At 38.3% G+C, this 21,596-nt stretch overlaps 1 long non-coding RNA gene across 1 annotated transcript in view; it reads right to left on the reverse strand.

Moving 5' to 3' along the window:
• Positions 1 to 21,596, reverse strand: part of LOC108447660 — a 282,151-nt gene continuing 260,555 nt past the window's right edge. Inside the window, exon 4 of the long non-coding RNA XR_001863327.1 lies at positions 1 to 357. This is a non-coding gene — a long non-coding RNA (uncharacterized LOC108447660). The remainder of the gene's footprint in view (positions 358 to 21,596) is intronic.

Consider the following 21,596-nt stretch of genomic DNA (forward strand, 5'->3'; position numbering starts at 1 on the left):
CTTGTTGGCAGTTCCATGGGGAACCAGAGCACACTCGTCCTTGAGTTCATGGTGGGAGCTATAATGCCTCCGGGGAAATGTGCTGCTGGCAATCTGATCATTGTAGGGCACCATGCACTCGGCCTGAAAAGAGTTCCTTTGAGTGTAGTAAGGGTGGTCTGCGGGGTGGGGGTCCACCGGGTTTAACAAATATGGCTTCCTGTCCTGGTGGTGTGGCAGGCTGTCACATGCAGGGTCACAGGCAACCCCGTGATGGTGACTACGGCTGCCAGATAATCCCTTCATCGTTGACGTAAAACGAGTCCCAAAATCATCTAATACGTATGGCTGTGCGACAGGCAGAACTCAGAGAAAGGCCTAGAAGAATGAAACACAACAGAAGCGGTAAGATATTCAAGCTGAGAGAATAAACAGCATGTGCATGCTTAGCATCCTTTGTTTCTTATTGTAAAAGTAATTGGAATGAACATTCTCAGACTTTCTATCATTGAATCTTTCCCACATCCAACATGGGATAAGGATACCTAAGTAGTACACAAGAAAAATTGTCTTGTTCTATTAGCTGCAAAACAAATGCAAAAAAAATTTTTCCAATATGAAAAATAAGATAAGTATTGCCACCTCTACTCTAAAACCTCAGTCCTAAAAACATTCATGGACGGGGGCCTCCCAGGATGCCTTAACTGCTCATCTGCATGTTTTCAAGGCCAAATGCATGTGTTTAAAAAGATATTTTCTTTAATGGATCTCTGTCTGGGCTTCTTTGGGTCAAACACAAAGCATGGTGCAATTAATGGGAAACTTTTCCCTAACTTCAATGAATATTTTTATTCAATCTCCATTTGTCTGCCTAGACTGTAAGCATCTCAAGACAATAGCAAAACATTATTTCCGTAATTATTTTCAAATTAAGAATAAAATAACAATAAATTACACTAATTGTCAAAACAAAATCAAACTATTTAACAACCTATATATCTGTGGGGTTTGTATTTACTATTCACTGGCTCCTACTCACTAAAAAAAAATCATCTTATTCTGCTAATGCATGGCTTGATTTATTTCTCAATAGTTTTTCAGTGTAAAAAGCAGTGTTCAAATATCCCTACATACTCCTACCATTAAAAGAACTGGGATAGCCAAACTTTGCACACAAAAATAACAGTGTAACACTTAATTCTTGATTGCAGTTATTTGTCCCTGAAGTGACTCACAATGCTGTAGAATTTGGATTACAGGTTGAAAATGGAAATCTTCATCCCAAGTAACATAATAACCACTCTGTTTGAGGCCAGATGTCCTCGTTTCAGCCCTCGACTCTAGCAAAACTCTGGATGCAACCTATGAGCTAATAATGCATAAATTAGGGGGTTTCAGGTGTGGCAAAGCAGTCTCATGGTGCCATCTCAGCAGCTGAAGGGCAGAGGACTCCTTAGAGGATGCTTTCTTACACTGCACTGAAATAGGACTCACTGGGCTACTTTATTCCCTTCTGGCATGGCTAATCACATCATACTTTGGGAAATGTAGGTCTTGAGATCTTTCTTGGAGTAAGGATAAACATACATAGCAAACAGGTTTCCACTATGCACCTCCTCAGCTAAACTTCATGTTTTAACAGGTTGTAGACATTGTACCTACTGGCAAATTGGTAACAATGAAGTTTTCTAAAATAGCATTAAGTTAATGTCAGTCTGGAAGAGCATGCTCTGCACTTCATCAGAACTTATTTTATATTTTCTTCTGAACCTGCACAGAGCCAAAGAGGAGTTTTTTTCCAGTACGCTTCTAAGCTAATCTGGATGTCCTGCACTTAATTTCCCCTCACTGGATCCCTGCAATGCAGAAAATGTTCCTTTTCAAGAGACCTTGAATTCCAAAAAAACAGTTTTCAAAATACCACAAAAGGCTCTTGAAATATTCCAAATGAATAGCTGACTGATTTACCCAAAGAGAATGGCTAAAGGCACCTTTAAAAGCATGAAAATAATATATTCAGAGAGCTGGACTTGTCAATTATACTGTAGTGATGATCCTTAGCACTTCTAAAGAGAATTTTACATCCCTACCAAGAGTTTTAAAAATATGATCTATTAGTCTGTGTAATCGAGAAACATCCAGAGGGATGGAGTAATAGATTAATTACTTAGGTAATTGAAAATGTGACTTGAACAAAGATACCCCATCAGGAAGAGTACTTCTAAAGCATATAAAGACCAAATAAAAAATACCCCAATCTTTGCCCTCTATGAGTATTTTTCACACATCAAGGCTTATGAAAACAAAACTTCAGCCAGTTAATTTTTACTTAAAACGATTTGCAATCGTGCAACAGTCCTTAGGATGATTGATAAATTCTCTTAAGGCTAAAAATAGACTAGTGTGCCATATAAGATAAAAAAATGTAAGCCTTACCTCAAAGATAGGAGAAAGATATGAAAGAGTACAATTAACTGGGACATGCCCTAAAACAGTGATTTATTTTCATTTTTTCCCTATCTGAATGGCTATGAAATTTTCATATACTGTAGAAAAAAGAGTATATGTAGGCAAAGAACCAAAAGGACCAATGATTTACAGCATAGTGAAGTCATGACGGGCACAGGGGATGCCACAGAATTGTTAAGAAAATGTAGCCTTAATATACTGATACAGCAAATTGGCTGGGCTCAGGAAACACTTGATCTGATTTATGGACTGGGACAGAATATTGTGGAAAACCTTGAAACTAAAAATGGACTTAAAATATGCAGCTATGGTTTGACCAATGAGAGCAGTCATGTTACCAGCTGTGTTTTGGATGGACTGGCAATATGGATGCTAAGGAGGATGTGCAAGAAGTGGTAAAAAGTGAAAAAGCTTATGAAAAGTGACATTTGTCTGTATAGAGAGAAAGCGACAGGCTTTCAAAAAAATTGTGGAGGAAGATGGGCTAAGCACTGCTATATGAGCTTGGATGGCAAGTAGGATGGAAATGTTTCGGAGAAAAAATGCATGTATTTCTACACCTATTTTGAGTCTGAGCTGTCAATGGATCTTTTCTGAGGAAGTACTGGAGAAAAAAGCAGAAGATAGATTGGATCATCTGCTCAAAAGGAATCAAATGAATAGATAAGGAGAATAACAGAGAAAATATGCTTGTGAAAGCAAAAGATCACAGGATTATGAAAAATCAGATTTAAAAGAAGAGGAAAAAAAGAAGAAACAAACAAGCAAAAACCAGAGAGTGATAGAAAAATCAAACCAAAACCAAAAGGGAGAAACCAACCTGAGTAAAAAAAAGGAGTGGTGGTAATTTATTCCCAACTCCTAGACTGCTGGATGCATTGAGAGGGTTTTTTTTCTTGTGCAACAGCACTGAAAACATTAATTTTATCATGAAAATTGTGATTAAAAAACCCCACATAATCATTTACTAGAACATAGCTTAATTTTACCTTAACTGCTTCATTTTACCTTATTACTGCTGCCACAGTATTGACAGTGCAATGAAGTAGGAAAAAACCCAGTCAGGTATCATAGTGCACCTTCCAGGAAGGAAAGAATCAGTATAATATGCTCAACATTGAAGAAAGGAGTGTTGCTTTTGTTAAATATTTAGTGGACAATTCTTCTGCACAAAATCTCTCCAAACACAAAACCTAAATCACTTTCACACTCACACCTCAATCGTGTTTTAATATGTTAATATACATCTAGAAAAATTTCTATCTTACTCTCTGATTTCATTGGCATTTTTTCCAAGAATATGCATCATTTTCCATAATTGTGTTGGCTGAACCTATACATCAATGTTTAGTGCAATTAACAGCTGGAGACAGGGCTATCTGATCATGCCATGAGTATCTAGAGGAAGCCAATTAAGGCTTTTATTGTATTGGTATTTTTTGGCCAAAGTAGGAACATTTAATTACTCATGAAATAGAGCAAGACAATTGATGAACACGTTATTAAACAGTGCAAATAGCAGTTCTATAGAGAGCAGACCAAAACTACTTGATGGCATAAGAATAAATGAGACGTTAAATAGATACAGCATTGTAAGGCTGAAGAATGCTTACTACTTTCAACATTCATGTTACAATTGCTTTTGTTTTCTTGAGGATGCCCTGGGTAAGAAGGATACAAATATATTCATCCTTGTCCCTAATGTGGTGTCCCTAATGCATAACAATTTCCTGGAATAACCTAGTGGCTAGAAAAATGCCTATTTAAATCCTATGTAATTAAAATGATAATGAATGCAAAATAAAAACCCTGAATGTAGAAATCACCTTATTTTTTACAAATTTCATTTAACTATATTGTCTACTCACGTGTTCCAAATTTATTCATAAAACATATCTTTGAGAAACATATTCTTTCCCTTAGATATATGTGCAACCTTCTGTCCTATAAGAGATTTACTCATATGCCCCAGAGCCCCTCCAACTTTATGCAACAAGACTGCAGAATGCAGAATATGCTGGAACAGAGGAAAGACTCCTCTTCTTGAGCAACAGCACTCCCCGTCTCCCTGTGCCACTGGGGGGGAGGAGGCAGAAATCAGGAAGGAGGGAGAGGTAGGAGGATGGCGTTTTACTTCTCATTATCCTGTTCTGATTTTGACTGGTAATAAATTCAATTAATTTCCCCAAGTTGAATCTGTTTTGACTGTTACCCATTATGGTAATTGGTTTGTGATCTCTCCCTGTCCTTATCTCAACTCATGAGACTTTTGTTATTCTCTCCCCAGTCCAGTCATGGAGGGGAGTGATAGAATGACTTTGGTCGGCACCTGCCAGGGTCAACACCCCAGAGGCTGATGGACCTGTAGTTACCTCCTTCTTGCCCTTTTTGAAGGCTGGGGTAACATTTACTTTCTTCCAATCCTCAGGTACCTCTCCTGACTGCCATGACCTTTCAAAGGTGATTGAGAATGGTGTAACAATGATGCCCACCAGTTCCCTCAACACTCATGGGTGCATCCCATCAGGACCCATGGACTTCTGGATGTCAGGTTTGACTCTATGTTCTCTAACCCAATCCTCCTCAACCACGGGGAAGTCTTCTTATCTCCAACAGAGAAGTTACCAATAGAGACACCCTAATTAAGCATAATCCGGGCCACAGCACCTTGGGTCTAATATCCTTGTCTGTTCAGAAACCAAGGAGGGAGAGATGTTGATTTTTTTTATTGTTTGGTGAATGTTGTTCCCCTAAGATACGACTCAGTGAGTCAGAAGACTCTTCTGAATCTTCAGGTGTCTGCCATGTCCAGAAATTGAAGTGCTGGGACAGAGGTGGAAGGCAAGTAAACACATCATGTGTTTACAAGTATATGCAGATCTGAGTGAGGAGGGCATTTAATCATGTGCACAAATTGAACCACACCAGATTGGTTCTTACACCTCAGATTGCAGCAGTCTTTTCAGAGAAATGCTGTGTTATTGTTTGAAGTGAGAGGACATTAATGGTGCTTCTTAGCAGTACTGTTTATATTACTGTGCTCTCATTTTATGCTCTTTGGTAAACAAAGATAGGTTCTGATTTCCATACTGAACTCCAAAGAGTCTCAGAATTTGCTTATTTATTTAAACCCACACTATGGAATGTTCTCAGTGAAATTCCTTTCCCCAGTTCTCAAACTTTTACAAACAAATGGAAAATATGGTTATGCTGAGAATCAGACTTCCACATGCTCTTCATGCAGGACATTGCTTTATCCCAAAGGTCTTGATATTTTGCAGCCATTATGTGTGGCCTTTTTGTTACATTGCATCACATTAATGAAAACCTAGACATCAATAAAAGGATACATATTCTAAAATTCATCTATCAAAATATTTTATTAAAGGTGTTCAGAAGAAAATGAGATCTCAAATTATCCTCCTAATACATTTTGGCATGTAATATGAACGATTCAGTGCCTTGGGAAAAACTCTCAAGAGAACATCTAATTTTTGCTTCTGTGTCAGCAATCACGCCAGGCAAGTGATATTTACAATATAATTTAATCTTGAACAGTGGACAGGGAGTCATAAAGAGAAATGTATTGGCCAGTCAACTCATTCCAAGTTCATGGGGAGATCAATAAGTGGGAATAAGTGGGGGAAAAAACCATAATTAAGCTTTAGCTGATCTGTGAGGAGGCCCTTGTGAATGGTATGCATAGAGAAAAAAAACAAGAAGAGAGGCATCCCACCAATGGTGTAATAAAAATTGGTGGTTTTTTTTTCTGTCTGCATCCAGCAATCTTTAGTTGCATATATTTGTGGTGACAGGTTTCACATTTACATTTGACTACTGTTTCCATCCATGTGCTTTTGGTGAGCAACTGTGGTGGCCAGTACAAGGACAGTATGTGCCTGAAAGTTTTGGGCTTGGCTTTCCTTTCTTCATCTCCGTGGCTAAAAGCAAGTTGATTTGCCACTAGGAGTGTCACGAAATCTGTAGTCACTAAAGTAACCTAACACATAATTAATCTCTGAGTCATATCGAAATACATTACAAAGTCTGAAAGAATTCTAGCAGCAGTATGTCAGCAAAATTTTGACACAAAGAGACTGATTTTTTCAATCCTCTTAGGAGTGTGACCGGCAATATGCAGGATTGCACGCAAAGATCTTGGGCTCTACAAAAAGAAATACTAAACTGTGATTGTCTGCTCTTCCACTCTCCTGATTTGCACACAAAGTAACAGCCAACTCTTAAAAACTTCTGATCTGCTTCAGTGATTGATAATATACAGTGCAATTAGACTGCTCATTGCTTTCCGGAGGTGTAGGACAGAGTCTGACTCGATAAGGTACAGCCCATCAGCTGGAGAGCCTGTTGTGAATTCAGAACTGCCAATGGACATTTTCTTCTCCCAGAAAGAAAACAAAGAGGATATTATGTCTGTATAATGTGCAAGTAAGATAAGATATTAAATTGAATCATTTAATACATGTCATATAGGCAGCATTGAAGCATGTACCTCATTGATGTTGCATTTTGACCTTCTCAGACTGTGGGATGATGAACTTTATGACCTTAATATTTTTTTTTTAAGCAGAACTTGCAGTGAATTTCCAGAATGCTTTGTCTGGGGGAACAGCAAAAGGGAATGAAAAGGAAGATACACCAAAACTGGGAATGAGGTTAGCATGTACTTACCTGGGTTGCTCTCTTTTAGGTACCTGACTGTTGCATCTAAGTTTGCAACTCTATTTTGCTTGCTTTCTTCACAAAAGATTTCTTAAAATGAAAGGATTACAGTCACTACTTTCTATCAATAGCAGATAATCAATATGATATGGGTGTCTTATATTATCTCTGGATAACAAAAGGAAGCAGGTATGAGGGACAGGCCAAACATTTCTACAGCGCTGGCATCTGATAAAAATAGAGAGGCTATCACAGTGGCATAAAACATGCACCATTAAATGACTAACACAGATACAGAGATATCAGGTATGTATCTAGATTCCTGAAAGCCAGTCAGTCATGAATGTCAAAGGTTTATTCTTCTACTAGGAATGAGGTGATCAGCAGATCATCTACCCTACATTCAATGGATACTTTTCCTGTCAAATTAAAAAAATTCATAGTCTTCAATATGGTCAAATAGTGAAAATGGACATTCTTGCACTAAACAAGCACTTGATCCTCCTTGCAAGGACACCAGCATGACTAAGTCAAGGAGCCACTATAGCAACTAGTGACTGACAGGGATCTAATGGAAGCTGCTAATCAGACCTTGCACCAACATTACACAAACCCAATCTGCATGGGTTTGTGTAATGAGAATTAACTCATTTTCTACCAGTTTTTTAAGTGTTTTGCAATCCTGCAGCATGGCAATGTGACAGGTATTACATTATTGCCTCAGCTACAGGTTTTCATGCTCTCTAGACCTTTTCTACACATATACTGAAAGAGCAATATTCACTGTAAAGCTGGGGAACTGGCATTACTCCTATGCACTACACTCCACTCAAGACACCTGGGAATCCATATTTTGATTTCTATGATGGCAGTGACAGTGTGATTATGTAATTACATGACTTTGCTGGTCTTGACCAGCAAATCTCAAGATTCAAACTGTCTCTAAGCTTTTTATTTCTTGCTATTTAGAAATCAAGTGTATTACTGCAACGCTATGGTCTATCACCATGTCCTGCAGCCGTAGGGAGGAGGAGAGAAGATCCAGCAGGCAGGAATTGTGCAGCAAGATTGATTTATTTAATTATTTTACAAACTCCTTTATAGACTTTTTTCTTCATAGTCTAATTGGACAAAGGACCAGCCACCCCTTGGGGTGGTTGGCTAAAATCCTAAAACATCCATTGTGAAAATACTTTTCTACTGTTCCACAAACAAGACTTCTCAAGGTTGCAGGTGTTTCATTGTTTACATAACTCCACTACCTCTTCTGTGAGAGAGAAAAGCCTCCCACGGGCCCAGAAAATAGCAAGAAAATCCTTGCTAGCAGCATTTTTGTATCCACACAAGTGAAACATTATGTTAAGTATTTCTTGCTCCATGAAAAATCATTTAATTCAATTTAATGAAACATGGTTTTACAAGACTCTTTCTACAGCTTCGGTCTTACTAACCCTGACCTCATTTAGCAGAAATAGAGATGATTTCTTTGAAAAAATATTCTTCCAAGTACATTATGATATTTTAATTCCAAGCAAAAGTGGATGCTACAAAAACATAAAAGCACCAGAATCTCTGCGCTTGCAGATGGTCTCCCATCTTGGCTTTCAATTGGTAGCTCTATTTGAATGGTGCCTTCCCCTGAACATCTGTTGTCAGCCCAGAAACTAATGAGAAAGTGTCTTAGTGGAGAAACTCCATGGAAATGCTACAGAAGTCCTGTGAAGACCACGGGTAAGAGCTGTGAACACATTGCTTTTAAGAGAATGACAATACAGGTCTTATTAATCACCACACTAGCCCACTGGTTGCCCCTACTAGCCCACCACAAAGAACATGCAAAGCCTCAGTGAAACTGTCCCACATCATAACTATGAGTAAGAACTTCCTGGAAAATTCCCTTCATAGTCATTTTGGTATTATGGAGCTTTGACTGTATCAACAAATGTCATCACTTTGATCACCCTGCTTGGTCATGGTTATGTTCCAGGTTCTTTGTGCCCAAGCCAGGTTTCTCCAGTGAGGCAGTAGGAAAAGAGGAGAGGCATACAGTGCCAAGAACGTTCTGCTCATATACAAGACCAGCGAACTCCTACAGGAGAAAACTGACTCCTGGCAGAAACAGGAAAAAGCCCTCTCTGAAGGTGTGAGATAAAAGAGTTCAGCCAGCAGGGGAGAAAATTCATTGGGTTGGTAGAAAAGAGTCATGCTTATATCAAAACTTAATCTTTCTCATTTCAACCTGTTCTCTCAGCTCAATCTAAAAGTAAAAACCAGCAATTGTGAGCTCAGTTTGGCACTGAAAAAGAAACATCTGATTAAAAGGCAGAGAGTAACAGGATTGTTTATTCCTTAAACATGGCTATAGCACTGAACTTCATGAATTTAAGGTTTAAAAAATCCCACAAACAACTAAAAACTGAACCAAATCCTCATATTTGCTGTGGTATATAAATGCAGTTAAATAACTTTAGCCACGTTATCTTTGATGGCTACAGTAACTGATCAATATTTGTTGTTACACAGTAGATGAAATGGAAATAATTTCTAGTTTTATAGCAATGCTAGAAATAGAGTTAGATTTGCCAGAAATCTTAAGCTTCTTGCTCAAATCAACTTGTCTCATTTCACCTCTAGTGGCATAAAAAAATAATAAGAAACATATAAAACTTCTTTTCAGAGGAAAATATTTACTCCAAATATTTTCTCACATGACTTTAGTTATTAAGAGATTGAAATAGTAACCACTTTTAAAGATGACTATTTTTCACAGAATTCCGTGAAATGTTTTTGAGCTGTGGCAAACTGGGAAATAAATATTTATGAAGAATGTCTGAAAAAAATTATTGGTACTTACAAAAAGCTAGTTATCAAGTATCTCATAGAGTAAAATGTGACAGCAAAAGGAAGAGAAAGTCTGTGGGTAAAATGTTCTTCCCCAGGCATGGCACAAGATAGTGCCTGCATCTCCTCTGGGACACAATTCTGCCCTTGAAGAGAGGATACAACTTCTCATCTCCTGCTTTGAGCCTTCATTCAGCTCCACCTACACCACTGAACCACCAGCTACATTTAATCTATTAATTTACAACAGCAACAATTTAAAAGTTTTACAAAAAGCCCATAACAGTAACCTTCATTTTTTGATATGATTCTGATTGTAAACAAAAATAATAAAAAAGAATATCTCAGACTTTTCTGCTATTATTTATGCACATGGAATTTGTTTCTACTGTGCTCATGCCTCTTTGTTGTTGTTGGGGTTTGTTTTGGTTGGTTTTTTTTTTTTTTTTGGTGCATTTTCCAATAAATTGAACCAATGGTCTGCACATACCTAGAAAAAAGCAGATTTAAAGATTAAAGAATATTTTCTAGAAGTTAATCTTGAACTTCGTTTGTTTATGTTGAGGTATGCATACAAATGGCACACAATAAGAATTTGATTGTAGGAACTATGTCTATCCAATAAAGAATCAGAAAAGGGTTCTATTAATATACAGGTAAAATCAAAACAAAACTTAATTACTGCATACAAACTAATGAACCCCTGCAATCAGGCTAAAAACTATTCATAGAAAAAATATTTTCTAAACAGTGAACATGGCTTAAACACTTCAGAAAAGGCTTTCAGAATAGTTTTTAAATCAGGAATAGGCAAAAATAACAGAAAAAATTTATTTGATTAAATGAATTATTATGAATAATAATCTAATGTTGGGTGCCCAAAAAAGAAAAATGGGTAAACATCCTTATAAGCTTGAATCACACAGGTCAGCTTTGCAATGTCACAGAATTTAACTGTGACTTTTTTATTTCCACAGTTTGTGACTAATCTTTTATCAGTTTGATGAGTTTGAACAGGATTCACTCTGAGGCTTTGACACCGTGAGGAATGGTGGTGGTACCCTTATATTAGGTGCCACCTAAAATGCTTATGCATGTACTTCACATCCATGTTTGTAAGAAACTCAGATTTGAAGACGATTTCTCTTCACTATGTTCATTCTGTACAGAAGCTCATCACAAATCACTGTGCTGAGAAACACAAAAGGGTAAATGAACATCTTACTGCTGAAGGATGCTTGACTCCATCAGCACATTAGGCATTTATACACTGCATGTTTCACTCTTGGGGGCTCAGAGGGAATACCAAAGCACCAGACTCTTTTATTTATACTAGCCTTGTCTAAACTTCACACATTGCTGACATGAAACACAGTAATAAAGAACAGAATTAAAACTTTTCTTTATATATAGAGAGTAAAGAAATCAAAATCAAGGAAAATATAGTCAAGAATATTTTCATTTCACTTGAACTTTTCTGTATTAAGGAGCATTCATTGATACAGAAAAACTCAAGTGGGGGGATTTGAAGAGAAAGCACTAAATGAAAAGGAGAAAGAGGAAGTATGAGCTTAATTCCCTTTTTTTGCATGTTACTATTTCCAGCAACACCCCAATTGATGTAACTTCATAGATCTCAATGGAATTGCTCCTGAGTGAGACCCACATGAATAACAGGAAAGCGTACAGAATGAAATTAATCTCTGCTTTTAATATTTGCTGGTTTAAGGTAATAGTACAGCGTAAGTATTCTCCACAATATCAAGTAGGTAGAATTTTAAAACTACTAATAATGCACTTTAGAAAAGAATGCTCACAGCTCATTGCTTCATCACACAGAACCACCATAAATAAAATACACTTTAGGGAACTCCTGGAATTTTTTTTACATATAATTGCAAATGATAGCATGTTCATATACTGGAATACCGCACACTCTAAAGTGAAAAGCCTTATTTCTAGGTCCTACTGCAAAGCATCTTGTCATGAGTATTTAAAAAACTCACTGAAGTAATGCATTTGAAGTTATTTTTAATTAAATGAAGTTCTAATATTCTTTAAAAACTACCTGCGGAGTAATATTCAAGTGTGCAATAGTTCTGTTGCACTGAAAATACTTCAGAAAAATGGTTCTTCAAAAGAGTAACACCATAAGCAGACTACTATATATATCAAACTGGTGATATATGCAGAATGTCTGGTTAATTCCTTGTTGCTTACTTCTCCCAATTTAATTTCATTTCAAGGTGAAGGGTAAGTGGTTTCACAGAAACTTTAATTAGCGTACTAAAAAGACACACTCCCTTAAACTTGAATGAAAAGCACACAGCCTTTTCACTTTATTACATCTTTCAGCTATTCAACTGAAATCTCATCTTTCCCATCAGAACATGAGGTTCATCATATGTTAAATGTCAGCATTATTGTGTAAGTTCAGGAGGAGCCACAGGGGGCTATGCTGTTTGTCCTCATACATAATATGAGGCTTATAAAAACCATCCATAAATGCTACTGTGGAGCTACAATTTATTGCTGACATAGCGTACACCTTGTGGAAAGATAGCAAGTCTGATTTTAAGGCTAAGAAGTAACAGAATCTGCCTCACTTCCAGGAAAATTGTTCTGATAATTAGCCACTGATGCATAGCTGCAGCTGAATGTGTTCAGTATCCACTTCCAGCTAATAGCTCTGGAGATTTTTCAATGAACCTTTTCAGAAGCCCTTACCATAAGCCACGTTCCCTGCTGCTGCTGTGAGATAGAACTATTTCATGCCCTTATATATCTTAACCTAAAATGACTGTGTTTCTCATTCACATCCGAAAGTAGATTTTCTGGCCTTTAGTAACTCCAGAAACTTCCTTCCATCCAGCCTTTGTCTACTTTATACATTTCTTATCAGATACAGTTCTTGTCAGATGTGCAATGAAGTTGTTAGGCTGTATGAGTAAATGCAGATTGGTTCTTGCAAATTCCTCAGTCTACAAAGAATTTGACTGAGACTAGACATGTTAACCTTTGTTTTCACAAATATAATTCAGAATCACTCCCAGTGTTCAAGTAAACTAATTTTATCTTTCTTTCATACTTTCCACCACTACTTTTTTATCAAAGTTAACTCCGTACTGAGGAAACAAAATGACACTAGCCCCATAAAACAGTAGCTGGTCTAAAATTTCATGTCTACCCTCTCTCTTGGGAAGTTCACAGTAAAGCCAGACCCGGTGGTGGTTATCTACTCTGACAGTCAGGCTGACCCCTGCCAAAACAGCAATGCATGTAAGCACTGGCAAAGAAACAGGATGCATCACTTAGAAAAACTGCACTACTGCAACTGTAATATTCAGTGCACTTTCAGAGTGTACATTTTAAGGCACTATACAGAAGATCCAAAGAAAGAATATTGTGAGATAACATGGATAGTTGGTTTCAGAAATATATGATTTCGGTAGTACTACTTTCCAGCAGATGAATGAAGAGCATTGGTTTCAGTAATATATCTTTTGAAACTATTTGAGCATGAATCTTATTTTAAATTAAAGTATTTTAGCTTCTTTTAAAAAGCTTCTTTTACCTTGCAGATGGCAACCGCTTAAAGGATATTAGTAAACTAATTATATTATTGTTATTCCAATGATAATATTTATGCATTGATATTCTGAAACTATTTAAAAGACTAGTAGCCTTTAGGGTAGAGTTTAGTTCTGCTTGAGGCTATAAAATCCCTCATTATTATCTAAATTACTGAAGGTAAAACAGCAGCAGAACAGAAGACAATGATGACATAGGTTGAATCTTGTGGTTGGCAGAGTCCAGGGATCTTCAATACTGTACAGTCACAGAGAGTCCGGCCATTTGCATTTTGAATTCCTTTGCTTCCATCCTAGAAAGGCTCTATGGAATAAGGTGTGCTTCAGCAATATTGGGATATATATCTGTTTTATCCTGTCTCTTCCTTACATTTTATTTCAGGTTTAAGAAGAACTGTGGTTAAGATGAGAGGAGAGGAAGGCCCATAATTTTATTTCACCATCTTCCATAAAAAGTTTTTGTAGAACAGTGTGAAACAGAAGAAGGAACAAAACCCATATACTCCACAAACTCACTGAAATCACACCAAATAAGAACACACACTTAGATCCAACAAACCCAGTTAATCTTTACATGAGTGAATGTAGTGGCTTGACCCTGACTGGATGCCAGACACCCACCAAAGCCTCTTTAACACTCCCCTCTGCAACTGGAAGAGAAAATAGAACGAAGAGTTCATAAGTTGAGATAAGGACCAGGAGAGATCACTCAGCAAATACTGTCATGGGCAAAACAGACTCATATTGGGGATATTAATTGAATTTATCACTATCAAAATCAGAGCAGGAAAATGAGAAGCAAAATAAGATCTTAAAAACACCTTCCTTCCACTCCTCTCTCCTTCCCAGCTTTACCTTCTCTTGCCAGTGGTGGGGGGAGACAGGGAGTGGGGGTTATGGTCAGTTCATCACACTGTTCCTGATGCTGCTCAGGGAGAGGAATCTTTCCCCTGCTCCAGTGTGGGATCCCTCTCAAGGGAGAAAGTTCTCCATGATCCTCTCCAACATGAGCCCATCCCACGGGAAACACTTCTCCACAAACTGCTGCCACATGGGTCACTTTTCCACGGGGTGCAGTTCTGCTGTTCCTCAGACACAGACTGTTCCAGCATGGGTACTGGATCACAAATCCTGTTTTAGCATGAGCTCCTGTCTCCACGGCTCTGCAGGCCGCTGCCAGGACCCTGCTCCAGCATGGTCCTCCCAAGGGTTCACAGTCTCCTCTCAGGCATCCACCTATTCCAGCACTGATCTCCTCCATGGGCTGCAGGAGCACAGCTGCCTCACCATGGTCTGCACCATGGGATGCAGGGGAATCTCTGCTCCGGCTCCTCCTTCCCCTCCTTCTCCACTGACCTTGGTGTCTGCAGAGTTGTTCCTCTTACATATTCTCACCCTGATCTTCTCTGGCTGCAATTAAATCCACACAGTAACTTCTTTTTCTTCATCCTAAATGTGTCATCACAGAGGTGTTGCCACGACTTCTGACTGGCCCAGCTTCTCACAGAAGCCACCCCTGTAGCCCCCCTGCTACCAAAACCTGGCCATGCAAACCCAAAACATTCCACCCCTCACCTCTGCATATCATATATTTAAGGATTATCACTAAAATCCACATTCACCACACAACCTGCCCTTACATCAACAAAACCAACCAAACTAAACAAAACAAAAGTCCCCCCACAAAACCCAAATTAACATCATCACAACACAGAAAAAAAAATGGACAATTTACACAAAATTCATCCCTTGTCCATTCACCACAATTACAACAAAAATTGCTCATGATCAATCCCCTTTTTGACATTGTTCAGTACTTGTTTTGCCTATTACTTCTCCCAGTTACTATCTTTATCTCAAAATCCTCATGATCCCATATTTTGGCACCAAAACCACCATAGTGGGTTGACCCTGGCTGGATGCCAGACACACACCCAAGCCTCTCTTTTACTCCCCTTTAAAACAGGACAGGCAAGAGAAAAGATAAGGATGTTATCAACACCTTTCTAGCTACCAATGATAAGCACAGCACTATGAGAGCTGCTATGGGAAAATGAACTCCATTTCAACCAGATCCAAGACAGTGAATATATTGAAAGTTAAAAAGGGATAATCCTACTATTTAAAATTTTTTTTTCATTATTAGGGTAAGTTCTTTATTGGCTGACAATAAAGCTGTGTTTAGAAGAGCCTTGCATACTTTAAAAAAATCATTCCTCTCTTTTCCTGAATGAAAAGAGACTTGCAGGTCAAGTGCATACGTAGAGAAAGTTCAGAACAAAACTCTGGAAGCAGCATGAAGAGGTCTGTGATCTCTTCTACTCTAAGTGAATAGGAAAACACCTGCCAGGCCTGCTAAGTCTGTTAACATTTCTTTAGTTCCATAAGACTGTGATTTAAAAGGAAGTTTATATGGTTTTTATAGAGCAGTTAAGAGTATGATCTCAGACAGTTACAAAGTGCATCTTTGAAGTCTACAGAAGAGATGTTGTACAGCAACAATAATGATCTGTTAAGCATTATTTGCCAGGCCTCCTCAGTAATAAGGTTTATACAATCCCCCATCTGTGCACTCATGCCCATTCTTCCACCCACCACCCTACCTCCTGCCCTGCCTCCCTGCTTCAAATTCAAACTGGCAGAGGTTGAAATACAAGATTTGTACAACCCCTAGAAGTTTTGGAAAGAGAGGCAAATCCCACATGTTTCCTGACAGAGGGAAAAACCATAAAAGAAGCTGAATCTTCTCTAGACATGAAAGAACCTTAGTTTTTTGCTCTTTTTTGGCTCTAGTGGCACAAGGTACCACGGACACAATCCACAGACAGGACCTTGTCGACGCACAGTATTGGAAATGGTGGCATCTGAAGATAAAGAGCAAAAGACACAGAGGGCATCACGCATCCTCCAAGCTCTGCCTTCTTTTTCTTTCAGTATCCACTGGCATCCCAAGTACACTCCTTGGGAGCCTAGAAAAGCCAAGGAGCTCAATGAATTGATCCCATCTTAGGTTTCTTGCCATCAGCCTTCAAGGTCTGCCTGATGCAGGAATGGCTGTCAGGCTCAGATGGAGACATCTAATTTATTTCCTTTGGTCCTGCAGTTTGAATCCTCTGAGCTGACTGAGCACCTCCTACTTTACTCTTACAGCACACCTGGGAAACTTCCTCCATGTGCTCAGGTTGATTTGACCTCTGTTAATTCTCACCTTACTGGGAAGTGTGAAAAAAACATTTTTTCCCTTTAGTTATGGAGAGTGTGTGATTATTTGGACTGAGTACGCAGCTGTATTTTCTGCCATTTTCTCATAAAATTTTGAACTCAAATCTGATTGAGGCAACCACAGTACCTGCATAGATGATTACATTCTTACAGGTCTCATAAAAAAATAGAACTCACACCAGGGCTGAACATTTAGAAGTTCACTTCTCATAACTTTTTATTCCTGTGTCTGATTACTCCAGTTGAAGAAAACAGCCTGTCTGCTGTTGCCAAAAAAAGGATATGGGAAAAGACTAAAGATACATATGGAGTACCAAAACCACTATCATGAGTCAATGAAATGTTCAAACAATTGTCATACACAAAGCTATAGAAAGTCACATTTCCCAGTTAAGCTGTTCAAAATGACCTTGACAGGCTTGAGATGTGGGTCCATGAGGATCTAATGAAGTTCAATGAGGTTCAGTGCAAGATCCTGCACAGGTGTCGGAGCAATTCCAAGAACAAATACAGGCTGGGTGAAGAACTGATTGTGAGCAGCCCTGAAGAGAACTTGGAAGTGTTGGTTGATGAGAAGCTCAACATGACTCAGCAACATGCACTTGCAGACCAGGAGGCCAGCCCACATCCTGGGCTGCATCCAAAGCAGCACAGGCAGCAGGGTGAGGGAGATGATTCTCCCCATCTGCTCTGGTGAGACCCCACCTGCAATACTGCAGCCATCTCTGGGGACCCCAACATAAGAAGGACATAGACCTGTTGGAGTGAGTCCAAAGGTGGGCAACATAGATGGTCAGAGGGCTGAAACAGCTCTCCTATGAAGACATGCTGAGAGCTGGGGTTGTTCAGCCTGGAGAAGCCTCACAGCACCTAAAAGATGTTTACCAGGAAGCTGAAGAGGGACTTTTTACAAGGACATGGAGTGATAGAACAAGGGTGAAAATTCGAAGAGGGTAGGTTTAGATTAGACATTAGGAAGACATTCTTTACTGTGAGGGTGGTGAGGCACTGGAACAGGTTGTCCAGAGAGAAGCTGTGGATGTCCCATTCCTGGATGTGTTCGAGGTCAGACTGGATGGGGCTCTGAGCAACCTGGTCTAGTGAAAGGTGTCCCTGCCTGTGGCAGGGGGTTGGAACTAAATGATTTTTAAGGTCCCTCCCAACTGAAATCATTCTATGATTCTATGAATTATGACAGTTGTAAAAAACATTATGTCCATCTCCTTTTCATTAATATTCCTGGGTTTTTTTCATAGACAGAAGTTTGAGAAACTGGAATGTGTTGTAGTAGAAAGCTTTTTGGATTAGAATTCTACTGTAAAGTTCTTTTAATGGATGTTCTAAATCCAAAATTGTACTAATAGAAACACTTCTATTAACATATCTGTTAATCTTCTACTAAAAGAGCATGTTATTATAGCAAGTCTGAGTATCCCAGAGTCATGCAGGTAATAAAACAAAAAAATCTTTTGTACTTTTAATTCCAGTTCCCCCATATTCTTGCAAATAGCTAAACCAATCCCTGACATCTGGAAAAGCAAGCTGTCAAAATTTATCAGTCCTTGTTTCACACATTCTAAACCTTGTGAGAGAAGTTGTGAAGGTTGTAATATTGTATTTCTCTGCTCAGGTTGGAGTGATTCTGCTCTGGTTGATGTCTGTGTTCCTCAGCACAACCTTCAACCTCCTCCTGGAGGTTATGACACCCCCTTTTCAAAGCGACAAGTTTGCTGTAGCCTCTTGCTCTGGTTAGTTTGGTGGGGTTGTACTCAATAGGCAAACTGTGGAAATCTTAGACAAGGTAGTCACAGGCTTCTGCCTACTCCTTCTCACATGGCAAGTAAGACTGTTGCTACTGAACTTTGTGGTTGCCACTCTCCCATGGCCTGAAGTCCCCAGGAATTGTTCATGTTGGTTTTCCTCAGCACTAGCTGTGATTAGAAAACAGGTTGAGAGCAAGAATGCAAAGAAAGAAGTTTTCTTAAAAATGCACTGAATAACAAAGTTATGTTTGTTTTCCTAAGCTGGCAATTTTCATGCCACTGGTCATCAATAGTATGGCTAAAAGCAAGATGTCATGGATGAAATATGCCTGGAATGCAATCACTCTGCAGGAATATTCAGCAATGAACTTAACACAAGGCTCCTGTTTCAAATTTCTTCTAATGACCAACTAGATGCCCTTTGTGAAACTAGAATAATTGGCAAATGGTTTTCTAATTGTCAGTAACTGGATATTTTTTGCTGAACACTTAATAATAGGACTTCTTTTCAAGCTCTTTGCATTCCTTAATGAACTCCACAGTATTTTTTTTTTTTTTATGACACAAGGGATATTATTCCCTTTTCTTCCAAGCAAACTTCAGCCCACAGATGATTTTCCCTGGATTTAAGATGATTTGCCCTCAGAAGTACACTCTAAGGGACACATAAGCAGCACCGTGTTTCTAAAGAGTAATGTTCTGTTGAAAGAGAAGATGTAAGCAAGTGTGATAAGAAACATGAAGAGGAGTTAGAGGAATATGAAATGCTCCATGGCTAACAGAGCTTGGCTGCTTTAGAGATAAAGATGACAATCATAAGCAAAGAAAATGGCTGGTGGTATTAAACTACTGGCCGAAGAAAACCTTTCCCATTTCACCTCCTGGTCTGTCACAGCTTGTGGTACATATTTCTTAACTTCTTGGACTTTGGGGTCTGTAATGTCATTCTCCTTGAAGCATGAAGAAACAGAATGTACACAGCTTCCCAGAACATCATATGATACTGAAGAGAAGAAGCGAAACAGGAATGTCTCAGTGACGCCCACAGGAACAGTCACCATTGCCAAATTGTCAGCATGCTTCTGCAATGCCAGACCACAGCAAGCATATGGATAGTTTAGGCTTCCTGCCATTAGACTGGATTAGCGAAGCACATGGTTCATGCACATCTAGTCTAGCTTTGTGTCAGTGGAAAAAAATTTCCACTACATATAGCCTACCAGACCTAAGGAACAAGGGCTAGTTCTCAGGCAACTTCCGTGGAAAAAGCCTGCTGCATTTGTCAGGTTCTGTGGTACCACCCTGGAGAAACCCTTCATGTGATCTGTGATTACACCCCTGAGACCATGAACTGAGGTGTGAAACAAGAATACCCTTCCCTTCTGTCGAGCAAACATGACTGACAGCTCTGCAAAATCCCTCCAGCAGATGACACTACCAGGGATTTTCATTCTGTTACAACTCACGCAGGCTGCATGGCAGCAATTTGTGCAAAGCCTGCTCTCCACAGCCTCTCCAGGCAAGAGGGCTTTAGTGAGAGACATACCCAGTGAAAGATACCCCCAGAACTTTTAGTGAAAAAATGTTCTGTATCATTTGAAAGAGAAAACTTCAAGTCTGGTGGAATTGGATATTTCAGGTTTCATTTTCTTTAGAAAAACATTAAACCCAAGCCACAAAAAATACACTATGTGACTAACACACAGTGGATTATCAAACTTTTATCTGTTTAGTAGCAGATTCTGGTACAGTTGGCAGGGCTGTTGTCTCTGTTGCAAAATGACCAAGTCATTTACTCTATTTTCATGTATTTTCCTTATGGAAGATTATTCCATCAAAAATTTAGTGTTGAAACTTGCAGTATACTGACAAAATAAAGTCAGAATATACTATCCTGTATTGCAGTTGACTAAGTAGCTAACTTTCATCAGTCCTGAATCAGCTAAAAATATGGTTATATAAAATATTCTTCCTTTTGAAGCTGACATGGTTATTTATATGCCTGTTCATAACTCATATTACAAATCGGAGATCTAGGAAGGGTTCCAACTAATACATTATGGAGATAACATAATATACCTGTACATTTGTTTCGCTTCAGACAAGAAGCAAAATACAAAATTGGACAACAGTTAAATAGCAAGTTAAATACTGGTTAATATATACATCTATCATTCTGCAAACACACATAATTAATTAAGCTAACTTGAATAATCCTATGCAAATTCATCTATTTGCAAATAAAAATTCATAATACTAAATATTTGTGAACTAGAGGACAAAATGTTCATGCCAAACACACAGTTGAATACAGTGCTTAAAACATTTATTTCGTGTTTGCCTTTCATTTTTTGGCATATTAATTGAATTTTCTTTTGTACTGCCAGCATAGAGGAATGATTTGATCAAGAACTCTTTAAATATTAGCAATGAGCCAGAGCAGCCTCAGAGGAAGGAATCTTGTTAGTTGTAATGTAAATGCAAACACATGCAATGTATATATCTGGCATAATACTATTGTGGCCTCACCTGTAGGCCAAAACCATCATTACCCAACATAGTATAACTAGATGTATTTTCAATTAATACAGAGAAAAGTCTTTTTAAAGCCAGTTAATCTTCATGTCAGGTATCAATGTATGTTTTTCTTAATACTTGTAATTGGACTTGATATATATAATTTGATTATATTGTAAAACTGAAAATAACAATTACCTATGTATAATTTCAGTAAAAGAGTATTTCTAATTATTGTACCTCCCTTATAAACTCTCGAGCCAGAGTTAAAAAAAGAAACTACACATCACTATGTAGGCTCGCTCTTCAGCAAAAAAATGCCATGTACATCATCCTGCAAAACTGATCACATTCTTTGCTACAGTTATTATTCATTGCTGTCAACTACTAGTAATTTTATACAATAAAAATCATTCCAAGTAAAATACTTTTAAAATATCTTCTGGAAGCATTCTCTTTATAATCTACAAATATGAAAATACACATTTGTGATTTAACATATTAATTATAGGAATCTAACTCTTCTGGCAGTCCT

This window comes from Corvus brachyrhynchos, unplaced genomic scaffold (assembly GCF_000691975.1).
Source record: "Corvus brachyrhynchos isolate BGI_N302 unplaced genomic scaffold, ASM69197v1 scaffold106, whole genome shotgun sequence".
Taxonomy (NCBI): domain Eukaryota; kingdom Metazoa; phylum Chordata; class Aves; order Passeriformes; family Corvidae; genus Corvus; species Corvus brachyrhynchos.